This window comes from Haemaphysalis longicornis, unplaced genomic scaffold, assembly GCF_048455015.1.
Source record: "Haemaphysalis longicornis isolate Haplotype H1 unplaced genomic scaffold, Haemaphysalis longicornis Haplotype H1 scaffold_1, whole genome shotgun sequence".
NCBI lineage: Eukaryota > Metazoa > Arthropoda > Arachnida > Ixodida > Ixodidae > Haemaphysalis > Haemaphysalis longicornis.
The window spans coordinates 42250794-42273453 of record NW_027526203.1 but is presented as its reverse complement, the minus strand read 5'-3'; the positions used below and the strand labels follow the sequence as shown (position 1 = coordinate 42273453).

The 22660-nt window shown below is 49.7% G+C and overlaps 1 pseudogene; it reads left to right on the top strand.

The window, feature by feature from the left end:
• The first annotated feature begins 11609 nt into the window (after positions 1-11609).
• The window catches only part of LOC144166055 (uncharacterized), a 123468-nt pseudogene continuing 112417 nt past the window's right edge, over positions 11610-22660 (top strand).

The following is a 22660-nucleotide window of genomic DNA, read 5'->3' as shown; positions in this document are numbered from 1 at the left end:
GTCCAATGCAGCCACATCAAAGTGAGCTCACGCGCAACCACCAGCCGTCAAGCTTTCAGCGCAGCCTTGCTTAATTAAACCAGCCTCAGTTGAGAGCAAAATTCATTTATTAGACAGTGCTCACAAATTGTCGTTCCTTTAATTGCTGTGCCTCTTTTACTGCCGAACACAGAAAATATTCAGTTCTTTGTAGAGCTTGAATAGATGTATTTTCCAGGTCCTGATATCCTCTGTGGGGCGGCTTACCTGTAATAAACGGGGACAGAGGAGGGGGGAGGGCGGAGGGCGCATACTTTAGTGGGTTGAATTTCAGAGAGATAAATTGCTCCGCTTTTAGCCAATTTCTTTTAGGGCAATATTCCGGAACACGTTCATGCTATGACTACATAAACTATTTTTATAACAGTTGCTTGACCAATTTTGCTGTATATAAAACCGGCGTGAATGCGTTTACGAAGCGTTTTGGTTCTCAGCAAAACACTCAGGAGCATTTAATATAACTCCTTCACAAAAAAGTATGTCCAGTTTTTGCCCATTTTTCTTGCAAAGACATTTTCTACTCGATCAACTTTTCTAATAATCTTGCGCACGGCTGATCCTAAGAAGGGGCGAACAGGTACTTTCATTTTCAATCTATTTTAATGTTGTTTTCATGAGTATACGTCCACACCACTTAATAGTCCAAAAGAACTTAATTTTCTTCTAATGTCATACTACGTTCAAAAAATTCTAGACGCGTTGCGAATGACGCCCTGCTTTAGGTGGCTGCAGTTGTATCCCTCTGTGTTGACGCAAGGAAAGGCGTAAAATTAGAGTTACATAATTTGTTCCACACCAATAACATAGCAATGGTAGCATGCATACAGGAAACCTTGCATACTGCAACGAATAGGGCAATAAATATTTTATTGGTCAAGATTGAATGCGTAGGGTTCTCAACCCGTTGGAGGCAAACTTGCGCCTCTGGAAGTTTATTTATTTATTTATTTATTTGTTTGTTTATTTATTTTACATTTATTTATTCATTGTTTTATTTATTTATTTATTTATTTATTTATTTATTTGATGCCTGCTTGCCATTGCATGCATTACCGAAGGGAGATACATAACACTAAGCATTAAATATGAGACAAAATAACAAAATAATTCTACAAAGCGCGCTGAAAATCGTCAATATAAACAGTTAAGGCAATCATACGTGGAAGATAATTACACTGCAGTATTGATGTAAAATAAAATGAACCGCGCAAGGCGTCACTTTTAAAGGAAAGTTAATAATTTGCTTCAAGCTAGCGGTCCCACTTTACGATATGTAGAATGGCGCTTGGACATACTTCTCCCCTTCTACTCCAGTTTTCGAATGATAGATATTACGAAAAAAGTTCAACCTGTGGTTTCGTCTGTGATCTTTCACGTCCTGCCATTTCAGTGTACTTTTACTTTCCCTCAGCGTGCCAATTACCTAATACGAATCGCACTGACATATTCTGTATGTTTTTGAGCGTATCAACCAGCTGTTTGGTGTAGGGATCCACGAAAACACATGCGTACACCAAGATTGAGCGCACATGAGTGAAATACGGTTGTTCTTTTCAGTTAGATGGAGGTTCACTGAAATTTCGTCTCAGAAAGCCAAAAACATATGCAGCCGTAACTTTTATGGTGTGAACCTGCCTATTTAACCTCTAACCACTCCCTAAATAAACTCCTAGGTATTTATATTCCTCGGCCGTTGCCACAGCAGCATAATTTACGGCATACGTATTCAATTGGAATGAAGGTTTTCTTGTAAAGGTGCCGTTAACACACTGTTTAACATCCAAAAACGTTTCTGAATCAGCACACCAGGATGTTATTAAATTCGAATAAAGCTGCAGGTATACAGAATCACGTTCATTCGCTATAGTCCGGTAAACTACACAGTGGTTTTGAACAAAGCTATAGGGCCAATAGTATTAACAATGCAAACACCGATTCATACAGTTCATAGGATGAAATGTACTACGCAGAAGGTGATATAGAACACCATCATTTGCTTTTTTGCAGTCCAAGAATATACAGTCAACCACTTTAAGCTTATCTATTGCAAGAGCCAAATCGTGCGTGAACTCAACAATCTGCGTTGCGCAAGAAAATCCTGACAAAATCCGTATTTGCTAGGATGCTGGCGATTATGTTTAACCAAATGAGTCATATCCCAAGTGTATCTAATCTCAATTTCAAACACCGCAACTAAATTAACATCCAGGCTTCGTCATTCACAAAGCTCTGTTGTTATGGCAAATTCAAAATAACACTTGTTTCTAAATAGGCAGTCATGAAATCCCATGAAGTAACATAGTGCAGGGCACGAAGTTGAGCCTACCAATGCACGAGCGAGTCTCTTCTACTTTTATCACCAACAACATAGTGCAACATTGCTTGTCGCAGTTAATTGTAAGGAGAATAACTTGCGCTTTTGCTCGCACTTGCCTTTCTTTGGTGAGGAGTCCTTGATATGGTGGCGGATTAGCTCCTGCGCGGTGGCCGCTTGCTCAACGCCCTTGAAGGCCAGTTATTCTGGTGAACCATCTCCATCTCGGATCGGACATCTCTGCCGGGTCGATGTCTCCAATGCTCTCCATTTCTTGAGGGGGCGAATAGCCTCGAGCTGATGCGTCGAGAAAGCCGGCGGCAGAGGCGTGGTAGCGGCGATGACTGGCTAGGCTTAGCTCACCCGTCGGTGTGGCACAGTCTTCTTGTGGCAATAAATGACATTTCGATGGACTAAAAGGTTCCCTGCTAATATCCAGTGAGTCCTTGCACCTTGCCCGTTCACCGAGAACACTCATTACTGTTTGACAAACGAAGTTCATTCATTTAAAACGTAGAAACACGGAGCGGATGAAAAACGCGTCCCCGTCGTTCGGCTCCCTAACGGCTTTTTCTCCCCCCAGGAAAAAAACGGTCGGTCTCCTTCCAAATACGTCTGTGCATGAATTCTCGGCGCCCAGGCGCGTGCCGTTGTTCGGCTGTATGCCGTTTGCCGAAAAAATGACCCCGCCCTGCTTCCTCCTCCCCATACCTCCCCCCCCCCCCCGGCTACTGACTGTCTGCCCTCGCGCGCTCGGACGCCCAGTCCCTGTGCGGCCTGGTCGACAGGGCTCGGGCCAATAAAGCTGCGCTTCCGCGGCTCCACGGTCCGTACTAAGCCTGGCCAGGTATAAAACGTGTTTCTCTCTTCCTCTCTCTCTCCTACCCCTCTGTTGCACCTTTAAATGCTTGTTGCTTAAATCACTGTAGCTTTGCAGAAAGATATTGGCATGTGAATGTCTTGCAAGACACATGTTGTGTAGATATTTGTGCTAGGATAATACGAAACAGGCTGGTTTTGAGAAAAGAAAAACAGAGAAAACACAGTTAAATTACGCTTGCTAACTGTGGGAGGTAGTTTCGTTTTGACGAGAGCTAGCCAGTGTGCTTCGAAACTGTTGCAAAGGGTGAAAAAAGGAATAGATGTTCTACAGCTTCAACCCTGTGAATTAGCAAAAAATCGTTGTTCTCTGTAAACATGTATGTTTACAGAGCACAACAATTATAAGGAGCTAGGAAAATCATTCCAAGCCATGCAGTGGCGTTTCTAGGTAAACTTGCACCAGGGACCCAGAAAATTTGTCACCCCCTCACATATACATACAAAACAATAAATAATATAAAAACAGTATTATTGTTATTATTAATTATATTAATGTCTTCCATCGTTACCTTATTAAGGCTCGTTTACACTTGAGATTGGGGATACGAAAAGTGATTCGGTCACTCGGCATCGCTCTCGTCGGCGACAAGAGCAATTGGTCTGGACCAATTTTGTACCTTTCATTTAGCTACCATCGTAAAAAACCTTTTCACGGATATTGAACGCGTGGGCTATAAAATGTCAATGCAAGCATGCATAATATACAAGACGCAATGCGAAATTATCGAAGCCACCGGATAATTGATATTTAGTTATTTTTAAACAATGGGCAATATATCAGAAATGTAAGCAGCAAAATAAGATGTCGGGGGTTATTTGTGGATAATAAACCATAATAGCTACACAAGCTTTGTTTAGAGAACCCCACACGGTGACTGGGGGGCAAATAACGAATACACAAACACCGACTTTTTAGTGAATTGGGCATCGATAAAAATCCTGGCAGTAAAGAGCACCGTAGTGTGTCACTCGTGAGCAAGAGAGAGTGAGAGTAAACTTCAATTAATCCAGAAAATCCTTGAGAGAGGCGTCCTCATTCCAGGATGCCTTGAGATCGGGTCGCGTCGACAGCCCTTTCGATCAGGCGCAGCTGATCTTCGAGGGCGGAGCTGGCCAAGGCTCTCTCCCAAAGCTCTGTGGAAAGGTGGATGTTAGGGGGGGTCTAAGGTGGACTTGTCGCAGCCGCCCACTATGTGTCTGAGAGTCCCAGGCTCTTCACAGAAGCGGCAAAGGGGGGAGAAGCGTGTGTCCGGTCAAAGAGGTGTAGTCTGGTGGGATGCGGGAAGGTGTGGACCTGCACGGCACGCAGTAATCTTTCCTGATCTGTCGGTAGCGATTTGTGTGGTGAAGAGTAGGTTTTACGGGACAGCCTATATATAGTGTTGCATGATTTCCTGGTAGGTGACAAGAGGTTGCATGCGCTTGGGCTCGGCTTCGGCTTCACCAGCGCTGGGTCGGTGGGAGAGATCTCGAGCCACGAGGGTGGCGATCTCGTTGCCGGGGATTCCGCTATGAGCTGGTGCCCATACAATCCTCACTGGTCTCGTTGGTAGTTTCTGATTGATTAGTCGAAGTGTTGTGATATGCAAGCGACCGTTGGCAAAGTTGCAAAGTTGCGGCACGCTTGCTGAGAGTCTGAGATTATAACTTTGGCGTCGCTTTGGCTAAGCGCAAGTGCTATCGCCGCTTCCTCGGCTTGGAGAGGGTTGTGTCCGGGAATTGAGATGCTGCACCTGTGCTGCTTATTTAGCACGACGGTGGCTGCTATGGCTTCTCTTCCGGGGTAACAGGCTGCGTCTGTGTAGGCGGTAGATGGTGCATCTCCGTACAACCATAATGTTTCCCGGGTTCGGGCTTCTCTGCGATCCTCGTGATGGACAGGGTGAATATTGCATGATAAGGCGGGCACTATGAAGTGTTTTCTAATGGAGTGGGGTACGTTTCCAGTAAGGAGATGTGGGTGGCTGAGTGGTGCCGACAGCGCCAGGCGTGAGAGGATGAACCTCCCGTTTCGGTTGCTCCTAACCTCAATCTGGCAAGACAGGTGCGTCTGTATTAACTCCTCGGCCGAGTTGTGGATGCCAAGTCGGAGTAGTCGTTCGGTTGAGGCGCTTGCCGGGAGACCCATAGCTTGCTTGTACGCTTTCCTGATCAGGATGTTCATTTTCTCGAGCTCTGTGGCTTTAGGCAGGGCGTAAGGTATAGCGTATGTAATCCTAGACACGACGAATCTTTGACAAGGCGAATCGTCTCCGCTTCCCCCATACCCCTGGGTTTGTTCGTGACTCGTCGTATCATATGAGTAACCCGGTCTGTTGTGGTTTTAGGCTTTTTGATGAGAAGGGTGTTTGAGTGGTCCGCCTGGAATGTTATGCCCAGGATCTTCACGCTTGGAGATGGCGCAATGATATGGCCCTCTAGGCGTAGGGTAATAGTGGAAAAACCTGGAGGGTGTGTTTTTCGCGGTGAAACCAGGAGTAGCTCAGTCTTCTGGGGGGCGCAGCTGAGACCACATGACTTCGCATAAGCAGCCACCACATCCGCTGCCTCCTGTAGGCGGCTCTCTAACTCTCCGATCGACCCTGTGGACGACCAGATGGTTATGTCGTCAGCGTATAGGCCATGGCAGATCCCCTGGATGGTGTCGAGGAGTGGCGGAAGGCCTAGCAGGGCAATATTAAAAAGGAAAGGAGACAATACAGCCCCCTGTGGTGTTCCGCGCCCACCTAATAAGAAGCGGTCCGTAGCTTTTTCCCCGACTTTTAACACAGCTTTCCTTCCAGAGAGAAAACCCTGGCTTCACATCGCAGTGTGTTCAACCTGTTCAAAATTGCTGTGTGCTTGACGTTATCAAACGCCCCTTTGAGGCCCAATGCGAGAATGACAGTAGGGGAGGCAGGAGTCGCAGGGGCCATCACTTCCTCTTTAAGCTGAAGTAAGATATCCTGCGTTGACACTTGTGGACGAAATCCCACCATCGTTGGCGGGATTTTCCCTGAGTCTTCCAGATACGGTTGCAGTCTGTTGAGAACCACATGCTCTAGGAGTTTTCCCACACACAAAGTAAGAGAGATAGGTCTCAAGTTTTCAAAGGCTGGTGGTTTGTTTGGTTTTGGTATGAGGCGGACCTCCGCTGTTTTCCAATGCTCAGGTAGGGCGCCAGACTTCCAAATTTTGTTGAGGTGGACGGTAAGTTCTAGCAGTGAACGGTCGTCGAGATTGATGAGTGCTTTGGTAGTAATTTGGTGAATTCCTGGAGCCGTGTGGCGCCTCAGATTTTTGAATGGCCGCGGTAACTTCGTGAAGATGGAGATCCTCGTCGAGAAGCTCGTTTTGGCTACCGGTGTATGGCGGCAATGGCTCCGACGGTTGCGCAGGGAAGTACCGGGCTTTGAGAGCCAAAAGGAAATCCTCTTCACTGCCGGGGAATTGGTGAATGACTCTGGTCATGTTGTGGTGGGATTCCGTCCTACTGCCTGTCGGACTGATCAAATACCGGAGCAGTCTCCAAGTTTTAGAGGTGCTTAGTGTGCCTCGAAGCCCATCGCAAAGGTTCAGCCAATTTTCTCTCGCAAGCTTGTTCGCGTATTCTACAGCCTTGGCGGTGAGTAGAGCAATGCGCTTTTTAAGTTTCCTATTCATGCGCTACTTTTTCCACCTGTTCAACAAGCTTCGTCGGGCTTGCCATAAGTGAAGGAGAAAGGCGTCGATGCAACGAGTGGTTGTGGAAGTCTGTAATGTTTTTGTATGGGCTTTCACATCCCGGGATAACTGTGCGATCCATTCTTGGATGGTAGAGGAATTGGCTTCGTCGCTTTGGTGTCTTCCTGCTCGTGTCTCTTTTAGCTTCGTCCAGTCCGTTAGGCGGGCTAAACCAGTACTGGCCTTGTACTCCAAACCATGTAGAGTTGAAGCGAGTAGCGCATGATCGCTGCCATGGTATTCGTCCAAATTGGTCCATGTAGCATGGGGGATGTGTTTTATGAAAGTGAGATCGGGATTGGGGTCTCTTGTCGAGCTCATGCCGATTCTTGTACTCTTCGTGGGATCGAATATAAGTGTGGGGTCCATGGTTAAATAAGTCTGCAGAGTAGGTTTCCTCTGGGGTTTGCGTATTTGTAGCCTCATAAGTAGTGGGCCGCGTTGGAGTCGCCCATTATAAGCAGGGGGTTGCTCGCTGCTTTGGAGGTGGCCTGCTCTATGACATGTTTGAGAATGCTCGGTGGGCATCTCGGACGGCAGTAAACGCTTAGGAGAAACAAGGGATTCCTCTTTCTTTAACTTGTCGCGGTATCAGCTCCAGCAGAATAGCGACCGGTTCGGATTGCTGGAGGTGGTGCTGTAGAGCCACGAGGGTCTGAAGGCTGTCCCCTACTTCAGGGCTGTACGTGACGTAACCGGGAGCGCGAGCGCGTGTGTTCGTTTCCTGAAGCGCAACAATGTCTGGAGGAGATGTTGACGAAGATATGCTTTGAAGGATAGAGCCGTATTTGTTTTTAAAGTTTCGGCAGTTCCACTGCCATACCGTGGTCTTTCCTGTAGAACCTTGGCGAGGGTAAGGCGTCTGTAGGGGAACAGTCATCCTCGTCATAATCTGGAGGTAGCTCTTAATGCATGTGGAGGTCGGTAGGCTCTGCTGGGGTTGGTTTCTGCAGCCGGCGGAGGTGCCTGGCCTCAAGAGCAAACAAGCGTTCCTCTAGCCTTGCAAATCTTTCTTCAGTGTAATCAGCAAGGTTTTGCTGCTGGGTTGCGATGTCTTGTTGCATAACTGGCAAGTGCTGCGGCAGCGATCGCTGTATAGACTGCTCTATAGTAGCCTGTAGGGCTTGGATTGTCTGGGTTTCCATATCTTTTACATCTTGGACGGTAGTGTAAGCCGCTGGAAGGGGACCCTGGGGTCGCCGGGTATTGCGGCTGCCTGTTGAGTAGCCGCATGTACGGCTTGGACAGTCCTGGATTTGACATCAATTACCTCTTGGACGGTTGCAAATGGTGCAGGAAGAAGACCCTGTTGGTCGCTGGGTGTTACGGTTGCTTGTTAATGTGATGGGTCTGGGGATGTAGTGGGTAACATTTTCTCTTCCCGTTTATGTTTGACGAGGGGTGGGGATTGGGCGTCTGGTTCGTGGAGTGTTGTGTCTGGTTTACGAATTTCGCTTCGAAGCGCCAAAAGTTTGGCTCGCATATTAGCTAACTACTTCTTGAGGGTGATGTTTTCTTCGGTTACTCATGCAGTATGGGCACGCTCTCTAGCTAATTCTGGAGTGACTGCTGCGTGGAGAGCTTTGGGAGAGGTAACCTGTGCCCAACTCACCTGTGGTAAGGTATACGAAGGTGGCTTGCTTTTTCGCCCGCCACTCGTCGACCGGCCTTCACTTGAATTTCTGTCTCGGGAAGGCGTCCGTTTCCTCGATGAAGTCTTCAGCCGTGACCCAGAACGACGCCTAGACATGCTTCTTCCCTGGCTGGCACTGCGCCTCGTTGATGAGGGAGAATGGCGAAAGTGCGAACTACCACCACGGAGTTCAGGGGAGCGAGAGGGGGTCTGTCGGGAGGACTGTTGCTGTTGGCGCTGAGGCTTTTGACGATTCACAGGTGGCGGGTACCGTTCAGTGCAAGACTTGTCCGCCGTCGTGCGGGAGCCTCCGCACAAGATGCACTGAGGGTGGCACTCATGGTGTGCTGTTGTTAAGGCGAGCCCACATTCCCCGCACCTCGGCGTTGTAGAGGGTTGCGGGCATACGTCCTCCCTGGGACCAGTCTCGCTGTATTTGCGGCAATAGGGTACCGTTCTCTTGTAGAGGTAGCACCGAACCGGGATACTACTGTAGTTTACATAATAGGGCACGGGCTTGCCACAGAATGTGATCACCATTGTTTCTGTGTTTGCAAGCTTTCTGCAAGTAAAAACTTTATAACCTGGATCCTCGATGCGTTTGAGGACTGTGTCGGGGGTTGTATCAAGGTCGATGTTATGAATGACTCCTTTGCAGGAAGTGTCTGGAGATGGTGCGTTGACGCTACCTCGTAAGACTTCCCGTCAATAGTTAATCTCTTGATATTGCTAAGCGTCATAACTGTTGTTTCAGAAGGGGTACTCACGACAAGGACGTTTTGGTCCCCGTCTATGCGCATCTTGACGTTGACTGCTCCAACAGGTAGGTTTGCCTCAGTTGCTATAGCCATTAGTAATTTTTCGGGGTCACCCTGGCAAGGCGTAGACCGTTACGGGGCCGAAATGCCAGTTTCAGATCTTCTGCAGGTAGTGGAGGCTGTCAGGGTGTGCGCGCTGTGGGCTGGCTTTTGAGAATGGCGGGCTTCTCCGGCGTTTCGTCCAACTGCTGTAACGAGTCGCTGATCTCGGCCGCGGTTGGCGCGGCGGGTGACGAGAATCCAGGGCGCAGTAGTTGTGTCGTCTTCCCCGAATGTGGAGAGGCGTCTTGGTTGTCGCGGGTTTCCATCTCCTCATCCTCTGAGCCGCCGTTCGACGACTGGTGGGCTTCTTCAGCGATGGCGCACGATGTTGCACTCGCCATCTGGAGCGTTGTGACTGTCCAGGTGCGGGATAGGCTGCATCGCTAGCGCGTCAGGCATAGCGTGGCGGCCGCCGCCTCGGTAGCTTAAACGGCAGCAAAGTGCAAAAAAAGTGCACGTAGGGCATCGCGCTTGGTATCAACGTGCCCCTGGTGACTTAAGGAACACTACAGGAGCGTTGTTTCGAAACACTGAAGGTGATTTCCGCCAGAGGTTGATCCTTGAACCAGAGCCGATGCGAAGCACACATCAGCTCGTCGTCGTCGTCCTCCACGAAAACACCGTTAGCAGCCAAGAAATGGCCAAGAGATACTTACGGCAGCACCGGGGTAATGCGGCAAACCAGAGCGAGGTAGGGGAAAAGGGAAGGCTAATGCGGGACAGCGTGGGAGTAACACATCGTACAGTCGATACCAAGCGAATGGGGGCTTGCCAGGACACTGGAGGTGTGAGAGAAAGTCTCAGGCCTAATCAGGTAACGACACTAAGTTGTCGCCAGAAGCATTCGGAAAGCGTTGCAGCCCGCTGTGCCGACTAAATTGTGCAGACGTTACGCAGGCTTGTAGGAGGGTGGCCAGAAATGATAGGGTTGTTTAAAGGCCATACATGCAAGACAACTGGTCGCTTCATACACATAAATTTTCGTGTGTCTAGGAACACACCCTAAACAAATGAAGCTTGAAGGCTGACCACAATCGGAGCCTGGTGAAGGAAGGGTGGGGGAGAAATAGAAGTTGTCCCAGCAATTAAACAAAGTCGGACTGGCTTTAAAAAAGCCATTTCCACATTTTGTGCAGGAAGTGGTTCCCAATGTGAAAGTAAATGACCACCCCATAAATTACGAAAGGACGCCTGCGCCTACTGGTTTGTCACTAAAGGCAGCCTCGGTGACATCAATTGCATGCTGGAAATGTTTCTGGGTTAGCATTTCAGTGCCTTTGAAATAGATACATTGTCAACTCTGTGTATTTCAATTGTTATCTGGTTACTGAGAAGGGAAGCAGATGGAAAGAGGACATTTAACGTTGAAAGACACGACTGGCCGTACATGAGTCATCTACGGCAGTGCACGGCTGATCGCGTGGATGTTTGTCGGTGACGATGTCGTCGTTTTCGTTGGTAAGTTATAATAAGTATTCCATCGCACATTTGAAACCAAGTTAATTGACATTTTGTTCTGGGGAAATGAACCTATTGTATAAAATGTGAGGTTCGGGATCACCAGTGGAGCTGCCACTAGCCAATGGAGGAAATCCGAATCGAAGGAGGTTGCGAAGCAATAAAGGAGGAACTCGTGAGTATTATATATCAGATTGGTACCGCCCGAGTGTATTGGCGCCACACGCTGGCTTACAGTCGCCCGGTCGCGGCCATCCCAATGTGTTGGGGGCAAAGATTTCATTCACGGCGTTGTGCAGTCTGTGGTGTTTAGCGGAGAAACCAGACGGCGCCACCATTCCCACACCCGCGCTCTGTAAACCGAAACTTAAAGAAAAACACGGGCGGCCCGGGCGACGGCGCGGGATGCGCGGTCAAGTGGCAGAAGAAAGAGAAGCGCAGGCGCGCTAGGTTGCACGTTTACATCTCGCTTTTCAACAAACCCAATAGCAGTCTAACTATATGTCCTTAATAAGAAGCAAGACAATTCCTCCTAAAAAACTGAGAAAGTACAGTACACATTTCTGGCGACATGTGTGGGATCCCTGACGGGATACCGAGAAGACCCTGCGAAACAGAACGCCTAGAGAAGATTGAAACTCGAAGGCAAGATCACGAGACGAGCCACGCCCAAGGAGCTTACAGAAAAGACGCCGCGAAAGAGAGCAAGTAAGCCGTCGGGATGGAAGCCCAAGTTCCTACCATTCTTCCTTTCGGTCCGTATGAGGACGCGACATCAGTCTCCTTGAGATGGATAAGGTGACATGCACGATTTGAAAAGTACTCCGTAGCGGCTAACAGATGACCTGAGAAAAAGAGCACTACTGATGCACCTAGCCGGAGAAGCTGTCCATGATATTTTTCTTACTCTTCCCAACACCGGAGCTCTCTACGACACGGCTATTGCGAAATTGAAGGCTCACTTTGCGCCCAAAAAAACTCCGTCTTCGAAAGGCATCTGTTTTGACAAGCGAAGCAAGAAGCAACAGAAAACATAAGCGAGTTTCACGTGCGCCTACGCCAACTAGCTTCTTCCTGCGAGTTCGGCGATGTGGACAAAGAAATCCTATCTCAGGTGATAGAGGGAACCACGTCGTCGATCCTAAGAAGGAATGCTCTGCGGGACCCAGACATTACGCTAGAGCGGCTACTGCTTGAAGGTCGCAGCCTTGAGAACGCCGAAAGACAAGCAGCTGACATGGAGAAGAAATGGCCAGTTTCAGTGAACAAGGTGAACAAGGTGACCCAAGAGAAGAAACAGTGGTCGAAACAGCAGCAGAAGAAAGCAGAACCAAAGGTTGCAAGTGGCAATGCACATGCTGCGGAGGAAAGAGGCCGCACGAGGGAGGCAGAGAGAAATGTCCTGATCCACTTGCCACAGTTGCAACATGAAGAACCATTTCGCCAAAATGTGCAGAACGGTCAGAGAGAGAAACAACCCAGAAGATATTCCAGAAGGAAAGAACTCTAAAATTCTTACTGTGCTTGTGGAGATAGGGGGAGCCAGAATAGAATTTTACGTGGACTCTGGAGCAGGAGTCTACATGATTGGAGAAGGAGCGTGGAGAGACATCCTGGAAACACCCTTGCAGGAGACAAGCATTCACCTGGTTCCGTACGGAGTAAACCAAGCCCTTACAGAACTGGGAATGTTCAGAGCAACATTTAAGGCCAGGGAGAAGACAACAGAGACCAACGTGTACGTTATACGTAGAAGAGAAGTCAAGAATTGATCCTGGGAAGGAATTTTCAAGTCTCTTTACCGGACTCGGGAAATTGAAGAACTTCCAGATCAAGCTTCAGATCAAGACGGATGTGAAGCCTGTGGCCTGCACACACAGAAGGATACCATTCAAGATGCGAAATGGAATCGGAAAAGAAGTGAGAGGACTCGATGAAGAAGACATCACCGAACCAGTGACAGGACCAACACCCTGGGTCTCACCGATAGTGGCAGTACCGAAGATGAAACACCCGGATGCTCTAAGAATATGTGTGGACATGAGGGAGACTAATGTTGCCATAGAAAGACAGAGGCACATTATGCCGGCGGTAGAAGATATTGCCGCGAACCATGTACGGGTTTGTTTAGTTATTGTTTGTGTTTAATGCCCGGCCGCGCCAGGCTCTGTTATCTCTGTCCCATGCGAAGCGCGTGTTCCATTCTTTATTTTTATGCCGCACGGGCTATCTCATTCAGATAAGTAGAGTGTTTCGCCCTAACGCCGCTAGCCCAGAATAAGCTTCTGTGATCTACAATGTTCTGGATGCGAATCGACGGTTCCAGAACCTCTCGCGCCGAAAGATAAAAGCCTGCACAGCAGACGCCGCGGCATTCGATTCTGCGACGCTCGCCGACGCACGTACGTCACTTTGTTGACCGCTGCTCTTTTCCAAACAACTGCGTCGTCCTTGGCTTCGTGACAATATCATTGGGATCTTGAACGGAGCCAAATTACTCTCAAAACTAGACTTGAACGAAGGGTACAATCAGCTAGAGCTGGACAAACAGTCACTGCAAATAACGCTTTCGACGCATATCGGACTCAGGAGGTACAAGCTACTTCCTTTTGGAGTCAAGTCAGTGGCAGAGGTCTTCCAGAATGCCATTCTACAAATCCTGCCTGATGAAGATGGAATCATCAACATCAGTGATGACATTTCGGTGTCGGAAAAAAACCTGGAGGAACACGACCGGCGACTCTGTCTCGTGTTGAATGCTCTTCAGACTGATGGACTGACACAGAGCAGCAAGAAATACGTGTTATCTATTATTCAAAGCCGTTGGCTGAACTGAAACAACTCGTTTTTATTTAACTGATTCTCTTTAGAACGGTGGCTCGCGCGGCCCATCGGGGAGCGCTCTTCTTGCTCTCTGCGGCAGCGGTGCGCGGCTTCCGCTCGCCTGCTCGGTTGGCTCGGTGGTGTCATCCAGCGGAAGCGCCGCGTATATTCGGCCATCCTGCATTAACGACCGTCCCGGTCGAAACTCTTGTCTTCGTCCGATTTTGAGCTTTCTGAGTCGATGTCCTTCCCCCAAAGCTTGAGCTTGTCAACGGGAGCTACGCTGGAATATGCTCTTCATGTCTTCCGGGTGTGTTGGACGTCTCTGATGCGGTAGCGGTCATTGGGAAGCTTCTCGGCTATGAAGTACGGTCCTTTTTATTTGACTTTAGGTTTTCGGTATTCTCCGCTCGATGTGGGTTCTCGCTCGACTAGAACGATGTCTCCTGGTTGAAACTCAGACGGTTCAGCCCGATTCTTGTTGTAACGTGTTTGCTGCTTATGTTGGGCCTCACGAATGTTTTTCATTGCTGCGGCCCTCTTCTCCTCCAACTCTTTGTCGAAATGATCCGTGAGGGCGTCCTCCACGCAGTCACCCGTAATACTCTGGGATCTGAAGTTGAACACAAGTCCAAACGGCGTAGTCTTCATGGCCTGGTGCATGGTGGTATTAATACCCCACTGCATATGAGGCATTGTCGAGTCCCAGTCCCGACAGTCTTTTCTTTTGGTAATGCTTGCCACCGCCGGAGTTATCATGCGGTTGTACCGTTCCACTTGACCGTTTGCTCGTGGTTTGGCAGTTGATGTCTTGACGTGCGTGATTCAAAAGCTTTCACACATTGCCCTGAACTTCACACTTGTGAATGCAGTCCCTCTATCTGTGATTACTACATTCGGTGGCCCGAAAACGCTAGCAATTTCCTGAAGAAACAGCACCGCTGGTCCAGCCGAGGTGTTACGAACAGCTCCAAACTTGACGAACTTCGTGAAGGCATCAACAGCCACAATTATGTACGCGCTGCCCGACTTGCTCTGAACAAATGGGCCGAGATGGTCGATGTGGATCGTATGAAATGGCTTGTTCACCTTCTCGATGCTGTGCAGCTTGCCTGGTTTTCTTCCGGCGGGCGTCTTGTGGAAAAGGCATTTAACGCAAGCCGCTATGTATCGCTTAACGTAGCTCCTCATGCCTGGAAACCAGTAGTTCTCTCTTAACCTTGACAGTGTCTTGCCCACAGCGGAATGCCCGATGTCGTCGTGACAAACCTTCACTACCCTCCAACGTGTCTGACTTGGGACCACCCAGAGGAGCCTTTGCTGTGAACCTCCGTCTTGAAACTTCTCGAACACCTTGCCGTTGTGCAACTGATATTCGCTTTGTACGCGCCGATCTTTTTTCGTGAGGCACCGTTTTTAAAGCAAAGCTTTTTGCCTCTACCCCCAAAGGTTCTTTCGCGACCGTTGCTGTCACCAAAAAACTCCTGCGAACAAATAAAAGAATTTACTGCCGCCGCCAGGAATCGCACCTGGGACCAATAGAGCACCAAAGCGAGAGCCCGTTGCCTTACCGATCTAGCTACGAGCCCACGCGGAGACGGAAAAGGGACGTGGTGTACTCCCCGAGCGCATCTACGTGTTTACCCCCCGCATTCTCGCTGAATGCCACATAGTAGCGTCACGCGAACTCTCGCGCCACTGTGGGCTCCGCCCACGGTGCGCTCCACCCGCGGCAGATCTAACGGCTCTGCGCTCGCCTTGTGGGTGTGCTAAAAATGACAAAAATTAAAGGACGCTCACACCGACGCATAGCATCTCACTTCTAGTACGCAAATGTCATAAAGCCCGTGGCATGCAGTGTTCACGTAAAACATCACAGCTCCTTGTCGTCCACCCTCACACCAAACGAAACATCAAGGAACACATTCAAATACTCCTTGATGGCCAGTGCCAATACTACCCTACCACTCATACAATCCCGCTCCTTCCCACACTCGACGTATCTTCACTTGATGCACCCGAATCGCTACGACGCTAAATGTAAATTTTGCTCAGAAGTAGGAACACTCCGCCACATAAACGGGGTGTGCGACTTTAGCCCTGAGCACCCTCCTCTCTTTCCGCCAACTATCAAAGAAGAGCAATGGCAGAGGCTGCCGTCTAGCCCCTCTCTGCTTACCTAGCTTCAGCTGGTGCGCAGAGCACAGGCGGTGCGGACTGTACATGGGGTCCGATGAAGGAACCACTTTCCTTGGCCGCACTCTGGGCAGTTCAGAAATCTGAGTAAAAGTATTTCCCTTTCCTCCTCCTCCTACTCCTCTACCGTATCTGTGGCAATTGTCGTCGCCTCCGTCCGCGGCGGCAGACACGAAGAAATGAGATCGTCTAACACCGGGATTGAGCTTAATTTCATTTTATAAAAAAGAGTCTCGACTCATGTGCTACACCAATGCTACTCAACCAATCATCGTTCATGATTTAACCTTACCAAGAATATGTCTTTGAAGTAATAAAGGGTGTGGTTAAGTGCATTTCACTTCTCTCTGGTTTTACAATGTGTAAAGCGACGTGAGTGAATTTAAGTGAAGTCGCATGAGTAATCGTACCGATGTGGGTGCCGTTTACAGCTTTGCTTTCCAACCACATCCACGGGGTGGAGTGGAGCGAATTTTTTCTTCTAACCTATCCTTCAGTGCCATTATTTTGGGATCGTTAACTTGCGCAACAGCAAGGCAGCTTCCACGCACGTAGCGATGATATGAATGCCACCAACGACTTCGGTCTCTTCGGGAGGGTCGTGTGGTGAGCGGCTGAGTGAGTCGACATGCGCCATGGTCGTGCCCTTTCGATACTCAACATCGAAGGTAAACTCTTGCAGTCGAAGCCACCACTTGCCGATCCGAGGTAGGAGTGTTCGTTTACTCATGGTTGCCCGCACGGCATTGCAGTCAGTCACCACTTTGAAGTTTAATCCTATTAGGTAGGACCGGAACTTCTCCAGCCCCCACACAACTGCCAATATTTCCAGCTCGTAGGAGTGGTATCTCTCCTCACGCTCGGTTGTTCGTCGGCTGGCGTACACGACGGGATGGAGCTGCCGGTTAGCTTGCTCTTGTGAGAGAATAGCTCCCAGCCCATATCTGTTGGCATCTGTGTGAACTTCCGTTCTTGCGTCGAACGAGAATTGAGCCAAGATAGGCTTTTCGATTAACCTCTTTTTCAGCTCGGCGAACGCGAAGTGTTGTTCTGTTCTCCACTTCCAAGTTTCGTCCTTGGAAGTCAGTTTCGTCAAAGGCTTAGCAATAGTGGCGAACCCCTTGACAAATCGTCGGAAATAGCTTGCGAGTCCCAGGAATCGGCGGACCTCGTGCACATTTGTCGGTTTCGGAAATTCAGCTACACACTGAAGTTTGAGAGTTTCTGGTTGCACCCCTTAGCAGAAATGTCATAGCCAAGGTAGTCGACTCGGTCGCAGAAGAAGTAGCACTTACCCAACTGTAGCGTCAGTCCCACTCTTCGTCGAGCCTCCGAAATCTTTCGCAGGTGCTCGAGTCCCTCTTGTACAGTTGTCGTTGGGAGCAAGTTGTCATCCATGTAGGCGAGTGCCACACAGTATCGCAGAGGTCCTAGAGCCGCGTTGATCATCCGCTAGAATACCGCTGGGGCGTTGGCCAACCCAAACGGCATTCGGACGAACTCGTAGTGCCGTCAGGGGTGACGAACGCTGTCTTTTGTCTGGATTCCTTTTCCATGGGGATCTGGTAATAACCAGACGACAAGTCAAGACTCGTGAACAAGCACTTTTTGCGGAGGCGGTCAAGCTGATCATCAGTTAGTGGCAACGGGTACCTGTCCTTTTTCGTCACACGGTTAAGTGCACGGTAGTCGACACCAATCCGCAGTTCTCCTGTCTTCTTTCGCACGAAGAGAATAGGGCTGGCGTGGTCGGAAGTCGAGTCGGCAACGATTCCCGCTTGCTTCAGTTCTTCGATCATCTCTTTCGTGCGAGCCCTCTCTGCGTAGGAAAGTCGGTAGGGACTGAATCTCACTGGTTCTTCTGTCGTCAGCTCGATCTTTATTTCTGCTGCACTGGTCTTCTCGATCTCCGAAATGTTGCGTGCGAAGCAATCACGATACTCGTCGATAAGGCATTCCAGCATTTTTCGCTGGTGCGGAGTGACGGCAGGTCCAGTTTTTATCTCTTCGCGTGGCATCGGCTGTCGCTGAGTGACGTGGACGTTTATTTCTCGCTCCGGCATATCGTCTGGATAGCAGATTTCCGCTCGTGCTACCCGCTCGTGTTCCTTGATGTCCAAGTTATGGGTTAACATGTCCATGATGGGTAGGCGTGTCTCGTACGCCTCGTCGACAGTTACGACGCAGCGTGGTATGCAGTGCTCACGTCCTTCCTGACACCTGAATTGTGCGTCGACAAACACATCTGTGCTTGGAATGCCACCCGTGGCGTAGAGCTTGATGAATCCCATATACTTCGGCGGAACAACGGTTGGATCCTTGGCCCACAGGGAGACTGAACGTTGGGGCAGATCGGAGATCTCAATGGAACGCAGCGTGTCGTTGGTTTCTTGGACGTTTTTGCGCTCCTCAAAAATCCTGACTGTCTGCCGCCGCCTTACAATCGTTACGTGAGGCTGTTTCGTAAACGGCTGCCCAACAAGTAGTGGTATGGACTGCGACCTGCTTGGTACCACGTACAGATGAACGTCGGCTGTCGTTTGGTCGACCGTGATGGTAGCACTTGCTTCGCCGCAAGGCGTCACACATCCCGATGTATACCCTCCTATAGGGAGCGGTTCTTTAAGTTTCGTGTAGGAGAATTCCAGGCGTTCTGCATCTTCCTGACGTAGGGTTACGCAGTGCCTGCCCAAGTCGACGTAGGTACGTATTTCATGTCCGTTCAGTTTCGCTGGCATGAAATATTTCTTGTTCACGTCTTCGGTAGCGCGGAAGTCGGATTTCACAACGTTTTGAGCGACACGCGGTTCTCGTCCCTTCTTCGGTCTGCAGTCTTTCGTTTCGTGGCCCACTCGTCCGCAAGCGCCGCATCGCGCTTTCCGTTGGGGAGAGGGGCAATGGAGATTCAAATGGCCGTATTCGTTGCAGTTGAAGACACAGCGGTACCCCTTTCTCATTGGAGAGAGGCTTCTTCGTCTGTCTGCGTGAGAGGGAGTTCGGCGATCGTCGGCCATGTTGGCTCCGGTTGCCTTGGTAAGGTGATCGGCCCCTTCGAAGAGCCCCCTTTGATAGTCGGTGAAATGCTTTGCGTTTTGGCGGGAAGCCAGTGAAACTACGTTTCCTAGACGATCTTCTAGACGCTTGAGACAGTGAAGCAATTCTTCGGGAGTACCGTACGTGTGAACGCTCACTGCTCGAATTGTGTCTGGTTCGTTCAGGCCGGTGATGACGTACTCGACACAGCCTTTGTCACTGATATTACACCGGCGAGCCTTGGCGAGCTTGTCGTAGTAGTAAGATTCTATGGGCTCACCTCGCTTGCGACAACGGGCTTCCATTTCACGGTAGAGGCGTTGCATTCTTGATGTCGATGGAAATGCACGCTTTAGTTTGTCTTTCCACTGCACCCACGTTTTATCCACTGATGACAGGGAATCGTACCAGGTCTTGGCCGGGCTTTTCAATCTGCATAGTGCGTTGCAGGAGATCAGCCTGTCCGACCAACCGTAAACTCACCGAATCTCCACGTCGACGGTCGAGCAGCCTGATGAAAGGGGATCAAATGATGGCACCAGACGCGAAGTCTCTGCCGCGGACGTAACGGGCGTTGCAGGCGTCTGTTGCGTTTGAAGGAGCGCCATACCGTTTATCGCTTCCCTAACGGCTGCCTGTATAGCTGCTTGGATGACGGCTGCCGTGTCTATCGCCGGCTGTGGTGTCGTGGAGTCACTCGAGACTTCGTTTTCGGATCTGGTGTCGCTGCGCGCCCCGTCGTCACCGCTGGACTGGTTCGCGCCATCTTCGTTCGTTGTCGCTGAAGATGCTGCGCTTGGCGTCACAGGCCCCATCATAACTATAGGGGCGGCTTCTCACGTTCGGACGTTATGATTATATCCACCTTCTGAACGGTTATCTATTATTCAAAGCAGTTGGCTGAACTGAAACGACTCGTTTTTTTAACTGATTCTCTTTACAACGGTGGCTCGCGCGGCCCATCGGAGAGCGTTCTTCTTGCTCTCTGCGGTGGCCGTGTGCGGGCGCGGCTTCCGCTCGCCTGCTGGGTTGGCTCAGTGGCGTCATCCAGCGGAAGCGCCGCGTACATGCGTATTTGGCACCACCAGCCTGAAGTTCTTCGGACACCTGTTCTCAGCAGAAGGTATCACAGCAGACCGAGCAAAAGTAGAGGCGGTGAGAAAGATGACACCCCCAAACAATCCAAGTGAAGTCAGAAGCCACCTTAGAATGATCAAATACTGTAGGAGGTTTATCCCTGGCCTGGCACGTACTGTAGAGCCGCTACGTGAGCTCACACATGCCAAGAATATCTTTGAGTGGACCAGCAAGCAACAAGACGCCCTAGACAAGGTCAAGGAAGAGCTGGCTGCCAATCACTCCCTAGACTACTATGATGACTGTGAGAAGACATACCTAATTACCGACGCAAGTCCCGATGGAGTCGGTGCAGTGCTTGCGAAAGAAAAACCAGGAAAAGGAGGAAAAGAGAATCCTGGCTTACTACAGCAAAGCACTAACTCTGACAGAAAAGAGGTATCCACAAATTGACAAAGTGATGCTGGCAATAATGTCATCGGTGGAACACTTCCGAGTGTACCTTGCTGGAGGAAAGTTCACCATCAAGACCGATCACAAGCCTCTGGTCTCTATCCTGCAGAATCCAAGGGCGAGGCAGTTTGCTAGGCTCGAACGCCTAAGCCTTAGGTTGCAGCAATACGACTACGAAGTCGAGCACATCTCTGGCAAAGACAACCCACTGGACTTCTTGTCAAGGCATGCACACGAAGATGAAGTGATGCCGCAAACAAAAGAATGCAGAGCAACTCAAGAGTATGTCGGTCTTCTTAGCAGGGTGCCAAGCCATGACCATAACTGAGTGCCAAGTCATGACCATGACTGAAGTTGAGACAGCCTACGCAGAAGACACATTTATGCATAGGCTCATCGTTGCCATCCAAGGGGATGATAAGAAGGCATCTGACAAAATGTGGGAAGAAACTGCCTTGAAAGCTTACGTTCACATTCGTCACGAGCTCACCGTGACCGACAACTACGTCATTCTTCGAAGCACAAGGCTTGTACTTCCAGATAAGCTTCAGAGGAGGGCGATAGAAATTGCCCACAGAGGATATCAAGGGGTCGTAAAGACGAACAGCTGATAAGGGAGAAAACCTGGCTTCCCGGTCTGGACAAAAAGGTGGAAGACCTGATCAAGAACTGCCGTGCTTGCCAGAGCACTGTTCCAAGAGACAGGACACCACCTCTTCAGATGACAGAACTACCTCCAGGGCCATGGCACACTGTTGCAGCAGACTTTCTAGGTCCTATTCCCTGTGGAAACTACCTCTTGGTCGTAGTAGACGAGTACTCAAGATTTCCCATGGTCGCAATCTTGCCTTCGTTGAACACGCCTACAGTGACAGCGAAAATGCTGGAAATGTTTGCCATTCATGGAATGCCACTGAAAGTCAAAATGAACAGTGAACCCCAATTTTTCAGCGTTGACTTTGCAAGCTGCATGGGTGCAAACGAAATAAAGTATCACAGAATGACACCTTTGTGGCCGCAAGCCAACAGAGAGGCTGAGAGATTCATCAAAAACATAAAGACTGTGAAAGCAGCAGCAATAGAAGAAATTGGGAAACAGAGTTGCAAGAATACCTGCTCAACTACACGGCGACCCTGCAACGAAAAAGAGGTCTCTCTCCAGCGGAGCTTCTCTTCGGGAGAAAAATGTGAGACAAAACTCCTAGGGGCAGCAACCGAAGACGAATACAAAACGCTCCGAGAGAGGGACACGCTGAAGAAAAAAAATGAAAACATACGTGGACGAGAGACGTCATGCAGCTCCACACTCTCTTCAGGTGGGAGATCGAGTACTGTTAAAGCGGACAATAAGATTGGCTCACGAGTCGCACTACGACCCAGACCCATACGTAGTAACCCGCGTACAAGTGACTGTGATCACAGCAAAAACAGCAGGGAAGAAAACGATGAGAAACTCAGCGTTTTTCAAAAGAATCGAAGGTTCCTCCGAAAACATTTGCCAAAGAGGACGCAATAACAGGTTTCAGGACTACAACCAGAAACTACTTGAATACGAGCCCTGGGGCCGATGACACGCCCGTGTCAAACGAAGACACCGCAAGACTTCCCGCCGAAGCTGAGGAGCCGAAAAATGGCGAGGGAGCCGTGGATTCAACACAGCCTTCACTTCAACCACCCCAACTGAAGTGGCGACGCAGCCACCGCGTTCAAAAAGAAATAAAATGCCAAGCCGGTTCACAGACTACGTTGTGGAGACACGCTGAGTGAACATTTCCAAAAGCACAAGAGAAAATGTGGTGTTTAGCGTAAAACCTAGACGGCGCCACCATCCCCACAAGCGTAGAGTCCCTCTATATACAGGGAGCTCCCTGCGGGAGCTATATAGCGGAACTCTACACACGCGCGCTGTGTAAACCGAAACCCGAATGAAAACACGGGCGCCGGGGCGACGGCGCGGGACGCGCGGTCAAGTGGCAGAAGAAGTGACTAGCTCAAGAGGATCCTAGATGAATAAACCTTTCCCCGGCAGCTGAGGAAATAAAATTGCCCTCTCCAACCAAACGTTTTAACTAAGAACCGAAAGTTTTTGGAACCAGCTCGGTTCCCTCCTCAGGGGTGACTAGGGTCACATTGTAGCGCTGGTCGCTCACAAAGCGCCTCGCTGTGGAGCGCGGTGCCCGTGTGTGCGTG